The sequence below is a fragment of the Neovison vison genome, chromosome 1, assembly GCF_020171115.1.
Source record: "Neovison vison isolate M4711 chromosome 1, ASM_NN_V1, whole genome shotgun sequence".
NCBI lineage: Eukaryota > Metazoa > Chordata > Mammalia > Carnivora > Mustelidae > Neogale > Neogale vison.
Genome location: NC_058091.1, coordinates 273,752,081 through 273,765,593, shown reverse-complemented (window position 1 = coordinate 273,765,593; position 13,513 = coordinate 273,752,081). Strand labels below are relative to the sequence as shown.

The following is a 13,513-nucleotide window of genomic DNA, read 5'->3' as shown; positions in this document are numbered from 1 at the left end:
TGATAAGTAAAATAAAAGAAAATTATTCTGTACCATTGAAATTTGTCTTGCACACTACCAGAGGAACAATCTTTAGGTTTAAGGGAAAACTGTCATGGTGATAAGAGACCTAGAGTCCTCAGTCCTTGTCTGGGCTGAGCATTAATTCACTGCTGACTTTCAACAAATCCCTTTCCCTCTGGTCTCTGTTCCCCCCGGGAATTGAAAGGATTGGGTCAGACGATTCTTTCCATCTCTAACTTTTTTTTGATGACCAAGATTTTATGAAATTACAAAAAGGATTGTGTAGGGCTTCCTTTACCCTAATGAAAATACATCCATCACTTGTTCTAAAAACCCAAGTATATATAACATAACTCTGGCCTTCTGCTTTCCAGTGACATCTCACGTCTAGCAGAGTGACCTCAGTGGGGAGAGCAACTTCCATTTGCTCAGAAAATTCCTCCAAACACACCATACAGTCTTAGCCTCTATGCTCATTTTTACTTGGAGAAACCAATCAATGGGCCACTGGTTCAGACCACCCCAATGTCTCTTTTCCCTAGCTGGTGCATGTTCTTTTATTTAGGTGGGCTCCACATTTGATTGTGTTCCCATGCTCTCTGACACCCTCTTTTGGAAAAAATCCATTTTTTCAGCTTTCAAAAGTAATACATATTGTGAAACATTCAAGCATTACCAAAATATTTAATGTAGGAAAAAAAATCCCCCATAGTCTCATTCTTAAGAGATAAAACAACTATAAGCAGTTTTGGGTCCATTTCTCTAGACTTCTTTTTCCCCATAGAAAAACAATAAAACATTAAAAAAATAGAAATGAGATTTTACTATACATCCTGTTTTGCTACTCGCTCTCTACATTCCCCCTCCATTTTAATCTTTTGTCCTGGATATTTTTTACTTTTCTGCATGGAATGAGGTCACCTGCCTGTGGCACTTCTTGGCCATGAGATTTTGGATGAATCATTTCTCCTCTCAGGATTTCAGTTTCCTCATCAGTAAAAAGAAAGGGACTTTCCTCACTGGCCCATCTCCCTATGATAAGTCTTTTTTTGGTAAGATTTTATTTATTTATTTTAGAGAGAGCGAGCAAGCATGGGTTGGGTGAGGGGCAGAGGGAGAGGGAGGGAGAGAATCTCCACTGAGTGCAGAGCCCAATGCAGAGCTCAATCTCATGACCCTGAGATCATGACCTGAGCTGAAATCAAAAAGTTGGATGCTTAACCATCTGAGCCACCCAGCCCCCCCCCCCCCATGATATAAGTCTTAAAGGAACTGATTGCGTGCACAAGGGTAGGCAGCCTGGGGTGGGCTCCAGTGGACCAGTATCTGTCCCATCATTGGATTTCCTGGGTTTGTAGTGGTGTCCATGACCTGAAAATACACAGTTTCCCAAGTTGTTAATTTGTAGACCCCTCTAGAAGTTAAGCTGTATGAGAGCAGGGACTACATCTGTTCTGTTCATCATTGTGTCTGTCCCCAGAACTTAGAACAATTACTGCCTTATAGTAGGAATTCAATAAATACTGTGGGGGTAATGAGCAAATTGTCCACTCTCAGGTGGGCTTCCAGTTGGTAAAAGGCCCATTGGGAGGGAACAGGGCAGAGCAGGACTAGGCTGAGCCTGGGTGACAGTGGATGGCTGGCCCCTCCAGTGTCCTTGGCCTCCCCATCCTCCAGCTTGCCTGTTCTGCAGGCCTTCCCCCTCTGTTTGCAACATTCTCTCTTGGCACTCATTGCCACTGTGTGAATTAGTCATTCTTTGTGGCCCAGTTGAAGTGTTCTGGCTCCTTCAACTTTGTTCTGTCTCCCCACCTCCGGACAGAGTTAAACAGACTCTTCTTGATGCTCCCAAAGTGCTCTGCATATATCCCCTTTTAATAATAATCCTCATGGCTTTCCTGCTTTGCACAATTTCTTTGTGCCACGTGTATGCCTAACACTTTGTACACCTTCTCCTATTGAAAACTTAGGGTGATTTTTTTGGGGGTAGGGGAGTGGATACTAATGATTGCCATTTTACAGATGAGGAAAACTGAGGCTTAGGAATCTTAAGAACAGTCTTTGTCCCGGACCTACAGGTGTCAATTAAGTGGTATAACCTGGATTCTGGAATATATCTGACTGATTCATCAGAGTTTTTAGCTGCTGGGTCTTCTGTGAGCCAACTTAATTCAAGAATTATGCAATGACAGCTGGAAAGACCTAGTCTTTACACAGTCCAGTCTTATTATAGGGGTAGAAGAACTGAGACTCAGTTATAAAGTCAGAACAGGAATTGCAGGGGGAGGGAAATTCTGTTCTCATCTTCAGGATGTACAATCTTGAGGCAGGGTGGGGGTTACACCTTTAATTGAAACTCGTCACCCTCTTTTCCAGGAAGCATGGCTTTTTATATTCCAAGGGATAGTCAACAAAATCCTCCAAGCCCCTTCTCTCTAGAGATGATGCCGTCTTTTCTTGGCCTCTGTCAGGAGTTTCTCTTTTCTGCTAAATGTTTAGGTCACACCAATAAAATGATCTCTAATGAAGTTCATGCTTTCTGCCCAATTAAAAACCACTGTAGGAAGATTGCCTTGCCCTCCGGAAGGGGCCTCTCTTTAGACCCGGGTCGTGGTGGGAAGGAGCTTTATCTGTGATGGCGCAGTGCGTTGAAAGGCCCAGAGTTTGAACATGCTCAGCCAGACGGCAAGGATGAAGCTGAGCTGCTCACCTCGCTGGCTACTGACCCCAGGCTGAGGACAGTCTGCCCTGTCCAGCAGACTCTCACTGTGATTCATGTCTTGGAGCAGAAAAGGGTCACAGTGAGACACAGCAGTGTTTTGGGGTTGGCTGGTTGGAAGCCTTCTGGTCATGGGCTTCTGCAGAGCCAATAAGAAGATGATGGAGGAACAGGCCTGTGGGGACCGAGTAGTTCAACTTAATAGGCCCTGAATACCTAATACACATGGTCACAGGGATGATGCTCTGTGTGAGGAAGAAGTAGAACAAGTTGAAAACTCTGGGAAGCACCAGGGGGTATGTCTTAATCTTCTTGTTCCCCTTCCACATGTCCCACAAGATTCATCATGTTCCTGGCCTTGGAAGGGCTTACAGTCCAGTAGGGCAGGAAGTAGGGCATGCAAATGCACGTAAGGCCTCCGTGAGTGCCGAGAGTCATGCCTATACCTCCAAGGGGATTTAGGAAGGAGAGTCTATGACCAGTTGGGAGACGGGGGTGTCCAGGGGCTGCCTCGCAGAGGAAGTGAAGCTAGAGCTGGACCCTGAGGCAGGGATAGGATCTCAGAGAATGGAAAAGAAATTGCGGTTCGTTAAGGGCTTATGTTCTGTGCAGACAAAGTGCATGAAAAGTCCCTCCGTTGATTTATTGGTGCAGTTCTTATCTTTGGTTTTTAAGATGAGTGAACTGACAAGATCATACAGCAAGGACGTGACCGAGGCAGGATTCAAAGTCAATGAGCTTGAATCCAGAGCTTGTTTCTGACTTTCCGGCCAGAAACGGAAGGGGAGGGTTTTTTCTGGGTTTATGGAGAGATAGGGAACAGCGTGAAAACAGTACAGGGATGAGAATACTGAGCCTACTACAGAGACCGATGAGAAGTTCAGTTTAGGCTGGAATTTGGTTTGTGCAAAGGAGAGAGCCTGACGTGGAGGCGGGGGCTGTGTGGTGGCAAGTGCAGTTTTGTCCTGCTGAAACCTGGAACGCTCAGCGAAGGGCACCACGAAAGCAGACGGGTGAGAGAAATCTGCATGCACACTGACAACGTATTGCTGAGTGAAAAAAGGAAGTTGCACAACACGGTGTTTCGTATAATCCCATCTCTGTAAAACAGAAAGCGCTTGCTCGCGTAGCCCAGTGGTTCAAGGCTCTCTGAAGCCAGACTGCTTGTATTTCAGTCCAGCCCTGCCATTTCCAAGGTGGGTAACCTGAGGAAAATGACTTACCCTCTCTGATTCCTCATCTGTAACCTCATCTCTAAAATGGTATGGACGATGCTCTATAGGATTGTTCTGAAGCTTACATAGTTTAATACACAGCTTGTAGAAAGATGTGAGGCACATAGTAAGCACTCATGTTTTTGTCATTACGTTATTAAAATCGTCTGGAAGGCTGAATATCAAACTGTTAAGTGATTTGCCCCATGGGGTAAGATTTCTGTGGATTTTAGTTTGAATCCCATTTCCCTATGTGGTTTACATATTTTAGCTAACCTGTAATGCTAATAATGTAAACAAACCAGCAAGTTTCTTTCCAGAGTTGATATTGGGAGACTTTGTTTGTATTGTAATTGTTGTTCTAGTAGCAGCAGGCCTGCTATGGAAACACTTGGAGAGGTCGCTGGTGTCGCTCAGAGAGCTATTGAAAACAGGTGTCTGAAACATCATTGTTTGGGCTTCCCTCGGGCCGGGTGGGGAGTGCTGCTCGTGATTATGCAGGAGAGCTGGCCCGGTCCTTGCTCCCTGTCCCCATTCTGCTCCCGCCACCCTTGGCAGGCCTGGGAGTGGTTTCTCGGATTAGAGATGTTTTGAGAAACCCTTTGGCCGTGCTTCAGGAGTGGCAGATCTGGAACCCGTGGCAAGACCATCAGTGCTGGAGCTTGCCTGCCTTTGGGAGACAAAGGGAAACCGTATTCTCAGTCTTGTGGGTTAGGATGTGACGCTTTGGTGTGAGGACTAAGGACTGGCAATTAAAATTTTTTAGGAGCACCTGGATCGCTCAGTCAGTTAAGTACCTAACTCTCGATTTGGGGCTCAGGTCATGATCTCAGGGTTGTGAGATGGAGCCCCTCACCGGGCTCCGTGCTGAGCATGGAGCCTGCTTAAGATTCTCTCTCTCCCTCTACCCCTCCCTGCTCCTACTCTCACACACACTCTCTCTCTTAAAAAAAAAAAAAATTTTTTTTAATGGGCTACATATTATGCTGCCTTTCTTTCTGGCCTCCCAGCCCAAGCAGGAATTGTCCTCCAGAACCTTCAACAGCTCTTTGAATCGAGCACTTTTCAGGTGAGATGAAGAGGAAATGTACTGTAGCGACTGGTCTGCCCTTCGAGCCCTGACCATATCTGTCTGTGATGGGGGCGGGAGGCAGTGCCATTCCCCTCCTCTGTGAAGGGTGGAGATTGAAAACTCACATCTATTTACCGATGTATATTAACTTTCTGATGATCTAGAACCATCCGAAAGAGATTAGCCCTTGGTTATCTAGGGAGGGAAATTAATCTGCTTTTTACCTCTGTCTTCCTCATCCACTTTGGTCTCTTCTCTCCTCCTCCCTGGTTCTTTCTTGGAGTAACAATATCAGTGTAATTAAAAGAATGTTCTCTGGAGTCAGCCTGGTTTTGAGTCCCGACTTTGCCTCTTATTAGTTGTCTTACCTTGGGCAAATGACATAACCTCTTTATGCCTCAGTTTTATTACCTGTAAATGGGAATAGAATAGTATTTATGTCCAAGGATTTTTGTGGGGTTATGAGACGAGGCACAGGACCTGACATTTGATAAATGCTCAAGAAATAGTAACAATCATTCTTAGTGCATTGTTGCGGTCCAGGTTGAGAGAAGCATCATGAGGCAGGAAGAAGGGAAGCTTCGGGAAGAAAGGAACATTAGCCTGCGGCATCTATTAGCATAAAGATGTACATACTCCATGCCCCAGCAATTCCATTTCTTGCTGTCTTTATCCAACCTGGAAAAATGTCACCCGTGTTCACAAAGATGTAGGTGCACTGTGACTGTTGCCGCACCGATGTCAGTGGAAGATTTAGAAGGAAGTATAAATGCCCCTCAGTAGGGGGATGGCTGGAAAATGATGGGATATACAGAACATGAAATGCTCTGTGATAGTTAAAAGAATGAGGTGAAGCTCTGTGCCTCCATGGGTAAATCTTCCAAGACAGATTCCTCAAAATGATAGTATGTGTATACTCCAATAGTTAACACACGCGTGTGTATCCATATACACACACACACACATACATAGATGAATAAGAACTATCAAGTACAATGCCCCTTAAAGACATAAAAGCTGGGATGGACCTGGAGATCTTATCAAAGGGGATTTTTAGGCTGGAGTCTAGTATAAGATTTTTAAAAAAGGAATATATGCATATATTGTATAACTAAAAATGATCAAGAACAGAGAAAGGAATACCTATCTGGCTAGGAATCAGAAGAATATGGCTGTTAGACCAAAGGCCTGATGGAGAATTCCCAGATCTTCTCTCACAGGCTTCTTTCCATCCTCCCACTGAGGCCCACTGGAATGCGGGGAGGGGGCACTCTGAGCCTGAGAAGTGCATCAGCTCACCGGACCTCCAGCTTTAGGAGTGTGTGTGTGTGTGTGTGTGTGTGTGTGTCTGTATGTATGTATATTCTTAGGCAAGTCACTTCCCCAAACCTCAGTTTTCTCAATTCTAAAATGGGGATAGCAACCACGGTCTTGTATCTATTTTTTAAGGACACTGGGAAGCTCATATGGGATCGTGAGTGCGAAACACTCGATCAGGTGTCAAGCGCTCGTGGAAGGGAGTGCGGCAAGTCTGCCTGGCCGCCAGGGTTGCTGCGGCCGTGCTGCATCCCCCCCACCCCCGCCCCCGAGCCAGGCAGTGTTGCAGAACTGAGCTTACGGCAATAAACATGCAGCTCTCCAAGCCAAAGATCATAGCGGTTACTTTATTTGATGTCTAAGGTGATAATGTGCTTTGCGGAAAGGATAATAGGTTGAAGGGAGTAAAGAAGAAGGAAGGACGTGGTCCCGAGAGCAGACAGATGGGAGCAGGGGAAAGACTCTCTGACCATCTGGGAGTCCGAAACGGGCCCCCAGCTACGTGGAGCTGAGAGTGCGATGTGCACAGGGGACTGCCAGTGAGGTCATCCTTGGAGCGAGAAACCACAGATTTCCTCCTTCTGAACACTGATCTATGATCTCTCTCCTCCATCCGTCCCGACAGACTCACCGCAGTGTCCTCGGGCCCCACAGGGCTGGGATTCAGAGCCCATTCCTCAGGTGCCCTTTCTCCTTACCCAACTTCGCATGGTCAGAGGTTCCCAGCTTCTCTAGAGCTCCGGGGCCCAGACCACCAGTTTGGGAATGGGGATAGCTCTCTGAGGAAGACTTCTTGAGGTGTGTGTCTCTACTTATGAGGGAGGACAACATGTGAGAATGCCAAAGGAAGAAAAGGCAGTGGCAGAGTCGCAGGCACACCACCCTTAGAGATGCCACGCAGGCAAATCAGTTTGGGGGTGAACAGAATTGTGCAGGACCTGGGGAGCTCTGCCATTCACTCTATAACCTTAAGGAAGTCATTTATCCTTTCCTCATCTGCAGAATCAAAGGGTTTAATCTGTGTCAGGGGTCCCCAGGCAGAGTCAGTTAGAGCCCTACTACCCAAACCTTTGGTCCAAGGAAGCATCAGCACCCCCCACCCCCCAAACGGGGCTGTTAGAAGCGCAGCCTCTCTGGCCCTGCCCCAGACCTCCTGAGTCTGAATCAGCATCAGTGAGATTCTCAGGTGATTCATACACGCTGAAGTTTGAAAAGCACTGATTTAGAGACTCCGGCTAACATTACAGGCTTCTGGGTCCCCCTCCTGAGAGATTCTTATTCAGTAGTCTAGTATGGCGGCAAACCCCCTTACAGCTAGATTTGAGAGCTGCTGAATTACAGAATTGCCCAAGTCTCCACGATTCTGTTGGTACTTAAAACACTCTGAAGGAATGTGTGATTCTCTGGGGGTGAACGGGTGGGAAATCTCCGGGAAGGGAACAGAGGCTTATTCTCTAAGTGCCCGTGGGTTGGCCAATGTGCAAGGCAAGAGAGAGAACGCTGCCCATTTCACGGCTGCGATTAATGACTGTCAGCGGCTCCCTGTTAAGATGGTAAACTCATTTAGCAATGGATACTGAGAAGCAGCCGAATCCAAAGGCAGAGAGTGGTAATCTAATTGCACTGAATTAGCCTCAGGAGACTCGGACAATATCAACTTCAGAAAACCACAAAGGGATCCTTTATAAGGAGTTTCAAAAGCTTTGGGGCCTCAGCACCTCTCATCAGGGCTTGAGTTACAAAGCAGAGACGCTGGGCTAAGCCCCTCTCCTCAGCATCTCAGACCATTGTTCCCTTCCAGTGTGCTTTCTGCATGAATTTGCTGGCTGGCCCCATGGTGTTTTCAGATGTGTGTTAGGCTTAGTGGGGGGTTCGTTCAGGAGGGACAGCAGGGGTTCAGGGCTAAGAGGCCTCCAGCCATACCGGCCACGGGTCCTGTGAACACTGTCCATGTCTATGGACTTGTTTGGAGACCAGTGCACTTTCGAAGGGGTCTTTTTGGCTGGCGCTGGCATTTTCTTATGTTGAGGTCCTTCTTATTTCTTAATACCAGCCTCTTACATAACCAGGTGATTTCCTGTTCGTAATCCTTTGTTGCATCTTGTATGTGTGTGCACGCGCACGTGTGCACATGCTCGTGTTCATTGCCCGTTTTATCCGTCACCAATCCATTTTAACGAAGGAAAAGGAAGGAATGAAAGTGTGTTTTGGCACGACCCAGAGTGCTTACAAGGATGGGATGGTCATTTGGGAGTCAGGAAAGGAGGGAATAGAAGTATCGTGAAGATTTGTTTCTGACCTGCATTCATTTACTTTAATGCAGTAAATTATAAATCTCAACCCACAAAAGCAGCTTGGATTTCTTCTACAGCCTTCCTGGGAGATGGATTTCTCTGGCTTCATACCTCCAGTGGCAGGGACCCTTACTACCACGGAGGCAGCCCATTGCAACACTTGGCAGGTCTGCTAGAAAGTTCCAAATTAATTGAACTAGAATGTGTGTGTGTGTACATTAAAATAATTATCTATCAGTTTGCTCTAGTTCTTCTCTTGGAGCTATATAGAATAAATCAAATTTAATGTTTCCCAAATAGGGGTCCCTGGATATCTAGGGAGTTCATGAAATAGTAATGAAGATCCAGAATCCATCTTAAACATTTCAGAGACTCTAACAAATTGCATATTTACTTCTGACCAAGCTCTATGGACTCACTAAAATCATCACGTGTCTTTACTTCTGTTTTCTTTTAGGTCAACTCAGTGTGATGACATCGCTTATACTGTAACATTCAGTATTTCTGGCAGTTATGCATGCCTCTGAATAACAAAGAAGGGGGAAATAAGTTAATGATGAATGGGATTTGGCAAACAAAATCTTAAAAACATAGCTTTTATGGGGAAGGAAAAAACCCAAACAGAATCCCTGGTGTAAGTACAGCAACTTTGGGTCTCTTTCTCATGCCACTGCCCAGCTCTATGGGGATCATGATCAAGCACCATGTTTTCTCACCATCCAAAGTGCTTCCTGGGGAAACAGACATATTTATGTGATTTGTCAGTAATCTAGGGTATCACTGTCTAGGGTGGATAACCCACCAGAGTGAAGTTGCTTAAAGAGGTCCTCAATTCTTTCAAATTTTTGAGCTCGAATATAATGCAATGTTGCTATTTCTTAGAATGATTGAAATACGCAGCAGAATTTGTAACCAAAACTATTCTATCATGGAGGAGATTGGAAGAAGATAATCTTTAACTGGCACGGTTTTATCCACGTTATCACGTGATTATCACGGTTAAAAGTGATTTTAGAGAGAGTGATTTGTTGAGTCCCTTCATTTTACAGCTGGGGAAACTGAGGGCCAGAGAAGTCACATAACCCTCTCAAGGTCATGGGACTAGCTAAATTCTGGATCCTGGGTCTCCTGCCCTTTGGGCCAAGGCCTCTTTGCCTAAAGCAGCAGAAAACCTGCAGAACAGCATCAAGATGGCCAGGCGGGAGACAGCGCCATCCATCTTAAACATCATTCTGGCTTCTGCCAGCTGATGAAGGAAATAAAGTTAATGACGCCCACATAAATGTGATGCTGTCGCAAGACGCGTACACAGGCTGTCTGGAGAGGAGCTCTGCGGGCCCCCTGAAGAAGGAAAAAGGTTTATAACGTAGCTTTAAAGGGGGCAGTGTCTCCCTTTTCTGCAAGGACAGGGACTCTGGCATCTTTTGCTGTGTCCCCTCCGCAGAGAGCCTGGTTTTGGACCGGACACATCCACACATAATAAATAGATGCCTGGTGAAGAAAGGGAAGCAGTGTCGGCACTGAAGCAGATTCATTTCGAGCCCTTGTAGGCATGGGCCTCTGAAGACCTTATCCCAGGGTGAAGGGAACTTACAGGTGTTGGAATCAGTCATTTGAATTGATGGGTGAGCACAATGAGTCCCCATGACGCAAAGAGTCTTGTCAAAGCCATGCTGCAGGACGGGGGCAGCGCTGACTTTAGAACGGGGACTTTTCAAATCACAGCCCAACTGCTCCCTCCACTGCGCCACATGTTTGCAATCTCTTTCATAACAAGTTGGCCTCAAGAATAAATATTCTAAATGTCCCTTGATAGGTCATCACCAGTTTTGCGAATATGCAGAAGTTACATGCCCATTCATAACTCTGTTTACCAGCCTAGGGTCCTTGGGAATAAAAAACACGATGCTTTCTTTTCTCCTACTCAAGCTTCCTAAGCTCCCAGAAGAGGATAGACCAACATTTTGATTGGCCCCTGTGCAAACTTGCCCAGGAAACTTCTTTCCTTAGGAAAAGAATCCTTGGTCCATTTTAGAGGCTCCTAGACACTCTGCAGTGCCCACAATGCAGCAGGAAAAATTTGAGGGGAAATACATTTATACTACCAGGAGGAAAAGATTGAGGTGGTCATCCACACCCCCTTGGGCAGGTTGGAGACTGAGAAGCCAGAGGGGTCACCTCAAAAGAATACTCATTCACCTGGCTTTCCAGGACGATATGAAGCAGTCTATTTGCCATGTTTCTTTTGACCTGAGTGTGAATAGAAACATCTTTCCTTCAAGGTTTTAGTGACCTTTCTTAGTAAATGTGTGCCATATTCAGCACAAAACCCTGTGCAAGGAAGCATCTACTGGGCTGGCAGGTGGAAGTGGCACATAAAGAGAAGCTGATCATCTTCTGGTGAAACCAGCCAGGGATTAGACTTGGTATATATCCTCAACCTTTATTCCCTTTGCAGGCATGAGCTAGGTCCCTTTTTGCTTCATTGGGGGTGCCTTGTGTATTTCTTGAGCATTTTCTTAAGGAAACTAGACTTTTTTCTTCATTATAGTTAGTATATCAAAAGAGAAGATTAAATATTTGGTCATTCTATAGTGGTGGTTGTCAACTGCAGATGATTTTTGCACCCCAACCCCTACTGCAGGATTTTTGGCAGGGTCTGGAGATATTTTGGGTTGTCATGACTCGGGGTGGAGGGTTGCCGCTGGGCCACAGTACTGCTGAACATGCACAGGACAACCGTCCTAATAAAGACAATCTGGTTCACAATGTCAATAGGGCTGAGACTGAGAAACACGTTATATGTTATGAGTCTATCTGAATTACTCAGAAGATAAGACATTTGGGGGTCTTCCTGGGCCCTTCTAGCCATAAGGCACTGTAAAGGCTCTGGTAATCAAAGCAAGTTCCCTTTGGCTTGAAAAGCACGTTTGAAAGGAATGTGCTTCTACCATAACAAAAAAACCCCATATCTATTATTTTTTACCAGTCTGGATATAAAGCCCCATCTCCAACTGAAAATAAAGAGACAAAATTTAGGTTATTGAATCCTAGACTGTCACTCATGGAATTTTAGAACCACAGGCTTTTAAAATACTAGAGCAGGAACTTCAGCCAAATCACCTCATTTTCCTTATGGGGTCACAGTTGAGGAGCACTGCAATGCTGTGTGCCTCCCAGAACCCTATGTCTCTCTCCCCTCAGCTCTGTCTAAGTCCTCGATTCGTTCTCTCTGTTGGCACCATCTGAGATTTCTGGCTCACTTCGATTGTTGTTTTATGGTACCGTCATTGTTGCCATTTTGCTGGTTAGGTACTGATGCAGCGGTACTTCTATTATTGATGGCCTTTCCTTTTCTAGCCCCCAGATTTCCCCCAACAAGGTGAGCAGCTGGCATCATTTAATCTAAGGAGTACCTGGGTGCCTGAGATGATTGGACCGGCTCCTTCCAACGTGAGTGCCTGCCTGTCCCTTGGGGGAGAAAGGGTTATTCACATGGAACCTGCTAGGGAGCTGCCCCTCTTCATTTACCCCCACATACAATTCTATTGAGTCCCCAGATTTTAATGCTTCTGCATTTTCACCTAAAATTTAAAAAATGAGAGAGTTAGAAATGAAAGTGCCAATTACACAAAGACAATACTTTCCCTCCTTTTGACCACCCCCATCTCTCTGAAAAATTTCTGAGTGTATTTCCCTAGTTCAATTCCTAGTTTTATTATTTTATGTTTCAGAACATTTCTGAAACCACATTTACTCCTCAGATGATGTAGCCATTCCTGTATCTTGAAAGTGCAACAGTACCAATCTCTTCCCAGCTCTCCAGAGTTATGACTCTTCTTTCTTTATAAACACAGAATCCCATACACATTTGTAGTTTAGATATGCCTTGACACACGTAGGGGAAGAAGATGTAGAGTGAGGCTTCCTAACGGGCCACCACCAGTTTACTTAAAGAATTAGCATGGTGGATTCATGATGTTACCAAAATGATTACAATGCAAACCTTTTAAACTGTGTCTCCCTTTTGTGAAAGACCATGTCAGGGAGAAGAAAATCAAACATGAGGAAAAAAGCAATCGGGTGTGTGTATGGGGGGTGATGTGCTTGGTCCTATTAATTTGCTCTTTAATCTTTCTGGTTCAGTTCTGTCTCGGTAAGCCAAACAGAGAACCAATTTGCATACAAATGTTACCAAGTACCCCACCTCCACAGGATGTTACAGTTCTATATGTATGTAGAGGAGAAAGGATTTGATACTGTTAAGAGGATACTTCCTGCCCTTTCCCCCATAAAGTAGCTACATTTCACTATAATTCACGAGGCCCTGGATTGTTGCACTTTTTTGATTCTATCCGACTCCCTGACTATTTGAATTCTGAGCTGCAGGCAGGACTATGGCCTATCAAATAATTATTTGAACTGGAGATTAGAAGCTTTAGCATTGGGTATCTCAGGAAAGGAGGGGGTCTTTTCTTTATCTTAAGAGAAAGATATGAAGAGTGGTTCACATATAAACCCTTACAATCTGGGGTCTGGGGGAGGTGTCATTCATTTAATAAACCAATCGACAGGTTAGTTAAACCAACAATTCATATGCAGAATTCTCTACAATGTTAAAAGGAAAACCAAGAATTAGTTGCTGGTTTGATGGGAGAGGGTAATATTTGGTGATTACTTATTTTTAAAAATAACCTAGAGTGGGTTTTTCAAATGGCTGTTAATACAATGCATGGTAAAACACGAGAGGCAGGTATCTAAAATGAGGAAGATTAATGATTCCTGCGGGTCATGGAAGAAGAAAAAATTTTTTTCAATTCATATAAATGGAATTTATCATAACCACCTCTGATGATGGCTGATTCACCGACTTACGACTATCTATTTCAGTGCT

The 13,513-nt window shown here is 45.0% G+C and overlaps 1 protein-coding gene across 2 annotated transcripts in view; it reads right to left on the bottom strand.

Moving 5' to 3' along the window:
* Positions 1–13,513, bottom strand: part of GLRA1 (glycine receptor alpha 1) — an 81,546-nt gene that overhangs the window by 67,102 nt on the left and 931 nt on the right. The window lies entirely within an intron of this gene.